The following is a 6,000-nucleotide window of genomic DNA, read 5'->3' as shown; positions in this document are numbered from 1 at the left end:
CCAGCCATGGTTAAAAATTTGCAGGACCCCATCTCAACAGAAAAAAGCTACACATGGTGGCTTGCACCTGACATCATGGAAATTGCAGGAAGAACAAGATAGAGTTTCTCTGTATAAGGCTGTGCTGGAGAAGAAGTGTGATCTCATCTCAACACAGGATCCTAGATGCATGACTCAAGATATAGAACATCTACTTTGTACAAGTGAAGACCTTTGTTTAAATTAAGTTAAAAAAATAGAAGGTATTTACAATATGTTAAACAATGGATATTTCTTCTTCCAATATCAATGAAAAGGATGGAGTTTGTAACTGCAAAGCTTTCCCCTTCTACAAAATTTATGAAGATGTTGGCAAAATCTATGAGGATCAACATATAGGGGGTGAATTTATTCCAAGTAAATTACATAAATGTATTTTAATATCATATTAGCAAATTATTGCTAATGATTCACTAGGAGTATTTGTTAGTAGGACACCCCCATTTTTACCCATTCATATCTTGATTTGTGAATCTGGCTGTGGTAAAACAAAACCACACATATTGGACACTGATTCAGAGCATGTGCAAACTTTATGAGAATTTTGTCCTTTCCTGGAAGGTGTTATAAGAGGTGGGTGGTGTAACTGAATTTCTAAAACAGAATTCCACAGTTCCTTCAAGCAAACTTCATGATGGCTGTAAACATGGTAATAGTGAATTTCTTGAGCGTGGGCCAATTGTCACAGTTCATTTCTCTGATGTTTTGATCACAGGTATTGTCTACAGAATACAGTGATGGGTAGTGAGGCATTCTGTTTGGAGGAAACTTCACATGCAAGAAAGGGAATTTTGCATTCATAATAAGCATCTATTACTCTAAGAACAAAAGGCTGCCTTCACAATAAAGGAAGCAATCTGCTATATTTGTTTTGGCAGCCAGTAGATGGCAGAACAATACAAGGAATGATGTCATATTAGGGACTAGGTGGCTACTACTGTTTCTGACAGATTGGCCTCTCAGTGTTGGTCACCGCAAGGTTATCCTTTTTGGGTGGAAGTCCCTTTGCTGATTATTACCAACTTTGGTTGTTTTCACTGAGTGGTGAAAATAGCTGACTGAAAAGCTTGACTGATATCCACAAAATGGATCATCTTGTCCAATTTATGACTTGTTTGAACAAGTTCATCCAGTATTATCTTTACAATGATACAGTGACTGTATTTCTATGGCAACCAGTGTCTTTCCAGAACTCCCAGAACTACAAGGAAGCAGCAGCAACAGCAGAACTTCAAGTGTTTTCATAGACATTGTGGTGAACCAGATTTGCTCTTTTTCAAATTGTATTCCCTCTAATCTTGCTAATATCTAAAAAAATAAAATAGAATATAACTTATACATGCCATCATAAGCACATACACAAGAAGACAGAGTATCTGAATGCCAAATGGAAAAAAAGTTAGATGACCTCATGGTATGTGTGAGTATATAATGGCTATTTTATGATTATAAGTGTTTACTGCAATTAAGAATTCATGTCCTTGCCTTGTAAGTCACATTGTCATGTTAGAAATTTTAGAATAATATAAAGAACACTGACACATGATAAAATCACCTATTTTGGATGCCACGTTTGAAACATTTTTGTATAATCCTTGTTGACATATAATTTAGATATCATATAATTCACTGACTTATATGTATAGTTTAAAGTTTCACAGTATAGTTCTGCAAACCAAGCATTATAATATAGGTTAGAACATTTTAACTTCCCTCAAATAACACTTGTTTCTTTAGCTATTCCAGATGTTCCAAGCCTAGAGAATCACTAATAAATTTTGTCCCTATTTGTTTGCTCATTTTGAACATATCAGATAAATGTTATCATATCATATGTGATGCTTTGTTAGTAATTTCAATACCTAAGATAAACTTTTAAATATTCACTCACCTTTTCACATGAATTAGAACTTCCTTTCCAATTATTGCCAAGTCATTTTTTATATAGCATATAGACCACATTTCTTGATTCATTCCTAAATTGATGGAATTTTCTGCAGTTTTGACTATTATGTGAGATGGTATTTATTGTTATTCATGTGCAAGTTTTCTGTGTATATGGTTTAATTTCTCTTTGGCATAGAAAGAAAAGACAAATTGCACAAATTTATGATAAATCTGTGTTTAGCAAGTGAAAAATTGGCTGACTCTTTTCCAATGAGGCTGCACCAATTTCCCTTCCCCTAGCAGTGTGTGACTATTTGAATTTCTCCAAATACTTGCCATTGCTCTGTTATTTTCTTTTCCCCTATAACAACAAAAGTGAGGGTTAATTTTATATCTCACTGTGATTTTACATAATTTGCCCTACAAAAATAGAATTTAAAGATGTTGGAAACTTTTTATGTGTTTAGTTTTTAATTGCATATGTATTTTGCAACTATGTCCATCCAGATTCATTGATCATTTTCAATTAGATTATTTTTCTTATTATTACTGATTTATTAACATTTTAATGTATGGTTGAGAAAGTCCCTGATTACATAGAATAATTCCAAATACATTCTTTAATATGTTTTGGGTGTCAGGTTTTGATGGTGTTCTTTACTCTGAAAGAATAATTTTGGTAAAGTCCAATTTATATACTTTAGTTTCTTATGGTTTGAGAGTTAAATTGAAGAACAGAATGCCAAATTTTGATTAATATTTACACCCAAATTTTCTATTTTTTATCATTATAATTCCTACTTTTAGACTTTTGATTCATTTTGAAATAATATTTGTGTTTAGTGGAGATAGAGGTCAATTTTGAAGTTTTTCAAGGATTCAGAGTAGAATTTATTTCAAAAAGTCTACTTTTCCATTGCTTTGCCATCTTTTTCAAAATTCAGTTAAACAAAATGTGTGGTATTTTTCAGTTTCTAAATTTACATTCATCTGTATGTCTAGCAATATTCCTGCAGTGCACTCTCTTGATTGGTGTACTTTTATTGTTGGCTTTAAAATCGCAAGTGTAAGCCCTCCTCTTTTGGTCTTTTTTTGTCAACATTTGATGAAGAATTGTCCTCTTTCTAACATATGTTTTTGGTCCTTCTTTCAAGGGATGCCTTCACTGAGGAAGGATTAGTTTCAGAAAGGTCTGTTCCTTTTACTAGTCTACTCATAAGTTTTAATGGCACTGACATTCTATTTTGCTAACTATGGTTTTGTAGCACTCTTGAAGTCAGATATTGTGATGACTCCAGCTTTGTTATTCTCCTTTACACAGACTTAACTTTTGGGAGACTTTTGTCATTCTTATCAATTTTATTTATATTTGTCTATCTGTGTGCAGAATATCATTGGTATTTTGATGGAGATTACACTAATCTGTAGATGCCATTGGTAGTAAGGACATTTTAGCACTTTTACTTCTTTCAGTCTATGAACATGAAAGGTCATATTTCTAGTTTTTTATTATTGTTGTGCTGGGGGTACATTATGACATTTACAAAAGTTCTTACAATATATCATAGTTGAATTCATCTTCTCCATCATTCTCCTTTAAACTCTTCCCCTGTGTTTGTTTTCTTTTCAGTTATTTTCATTAGTATTTTATAATTTTTATTGTTAAAATTTATTCCTACATATTTTTATTGCTATTGTGAATGAGATTGTTTTGTCATTTCTTTTGTAGAAGTCATTATTGTATATAAAATTACACTTTTTGTATTTTAACTTTGCAACAATTTCACTGAATTTGATTATGTTTTTTGATTCAGTATTTAAGATTTTTATATATAACATCATGTCATTTGTAAACAAGTTATTCTCCATTCCATTTGGATTGATTTACTTGTCTTGCATAATTGCTCTGTGTTTACACTTTCAGTACAATTTCAATGAGAGCTGTGAAAATGTTCTTGCTTATCTTGTTCCAGACACATGAACAGGTGCTTTGAGCAATACTGTCAGAATAACATTGGTTTGAGGTCTGTCATGTGTAATCATTATTGTTAAGATAAATTCCTTCTATGTCTAATTTCTTGAGTGTTTTATAATCATGAGATATAAAATTTTATTGAATGCTTTCCATATCTGATGAAATCATGATGTCTTTTGTCCTCCATTCTACCTTGCAGATCATTATATACATTGAATTTTATATAATGACCCATCCTAATATTCCTCAGATTAGTCCCTTTTGATAGTGTACATAATCTATTTGATGTGTTGTAAGATTGGTTTGCTGGTAGTTTAAATTTTTTACACAGTCCCAAAGGCAAAAGCATGAGGCTTGTGCTTGCTAGATAAGGGCTTTTCCTCTGGCTATACTCTGTGTCCTATTTTACTACCAATATTTAAATTTATTCATCTATTCATATGTGCATTCATTGTTTGGGCCATTTCTACCCCCTAACCCCTACCCCAACTCCCCCAACTCCCCTCACTTCCAGGCAGAACCCATTCTGTCCGTTTCTCCAATTTTGTTGAAGAGTAGACATAAGAAAAAGAAAGACATAGCGTTTTTGCTAGTTGAGAAAGGATAGCTGTACAGAGAGATTCCTAGCATTGCATCCATGCACACGTGTATTACAACACGAATTAATTCATCTCTACCAGACCTCTTCACTACTTCCCGGCCACCTCCTCTGTCATTTTAAGGTTTCTGTATTAGCTCTTCTGCAGTGGGAACATCAAACGCTTTCAAGTTCTGGGTTTCCTACCTTTCCCTACTCTTCCTGTATGTGTCCTCCCCTTAGTGTGTGACACAAGTCTAATAATATTACTGCATGTGTTTTAGATCTAAAGTCTGCATATGAAGGAGAACATATGATTTTTTGGCTTTCTGAGTCTGGCTAACTTCGCTTAAGATGGTGTTCTCCAGTTACATCAATTTACTTGTAAATGATTCAATTTCATTCTTCTTCATGGCTGAGTAAAATTCCATTGTATATAAATACCAATTTTCTTAATCCATTTGTCAGTAGTGGGGCATCTTGGCTGTTTCCATAACTTGGCTATTGTGAATAGTGCTGCAATAAACATCAGTGTGCAGGTGCCTCTGGAGTAACCTGAGTCACATTCCTTCGGGTGTATCCCTAGGAGTGGGATTGCTGGATCTTATGGCAGATCTATGTTTAGTTTTTTAAGAAGCTTTCATATTGTTTTGCAGAGTGGCCATACTTGCTTACATTACCACCAGCAGTATGTGAGGGTTCCTTTTTCCCAGCATCCTTGCCAACACTTGTTGTTGTTGGTGTTCTTGATAATAGCTATTTTGACAGGAGTGAGGTGCAATCTTAGTGTGGTTTTTCATTTGCATTTCCTTTATGGCCAGAGATGGTGAGTATTTTTCATGTGTTTTTTGGTCGTGTGGACTTCTTCCTTTGAAAAAGTTCTGTTTAGTTCAGTTGCCCACTTCTTTATTGGTTCATTGAATTTTGAGGAGTTAAGTTTTTTAAGCTCCCTGTATCTTGATGTTATCAGTCCTTTTGTGTACAGCTAGCAAATATTTTCTCCCACTCTGAGTGGTCTCTTCAATTTAGAGACCATTTCTGTTGTTGTGCAGATGTTTAATTTCATGTTGTCTCATTTGTCCATACCTTCTTTTAGTTGCTGTGCAGCTTGAATTCTACTGAAGAAGTCCTTGCCTATACCTACTGCTTCCAGAGTATTCACTCCTATTTCGTGTACTAACTGCCAGGTTTGGGGTCTGAAGTTGAAGTACTTAATCCACTTTGAGTTATTACCAGTACAGTGACAGGCATGGATCTAGTTTCAGCTTTCAGCAAGCAGATAGCCACTTTTTCCAGCAAAATTTTTTGAAGAGGCTTTTTTCCATTATATGTGTTTGGTGCCTTTGTCAAAAATAAGATGGGCTTAGCTGTGTGGATTCATATCCAGGTTTTCTATTCTGTTCCACAAGTCTTCATATCTGTTTTTGTGATAGTATCATCCTGTTTTTATTGCTATTGCTTTGTAATATAGTTTGAAGTCAGGTACTGTGATACCTCCAGCATTGATCTTTTTCCTGAGTAT

General features: G+C 34.0%; 1 pseudogene; it reads right to left on the bottom strand.

Moving 5' to 3' along the window:
* Positions 1–1,164: 1,164 nt before the first annotated feature.
* Positions 1,165–6,000, bottom strand: part of LOC109674818 (UDP-glucuronosyltransferase 2B4-like) — a 28,881-nt pseudogene continuing 24,045 nt past the window's right edge.

Source organism: Castor canadensis, chromosome 9, assembly GCF_047511655.1.
Source record: "Castor canadensis chromosome 9, mCasCan1.hap1v2, whole genome shotgun sequence".
In the NCBI taxonomy this organism is placed as follows: domain Eukaryota; kingdom Metazoa; phylum Chordata; class Mammalia; order Rodentia; family Castoridae; genus Castor; species Castor canadensis.
Note: the sequence above shows the minus strand (reverse complement) of the source record. Positions and strands in the feature narration are given on the sequence as shown.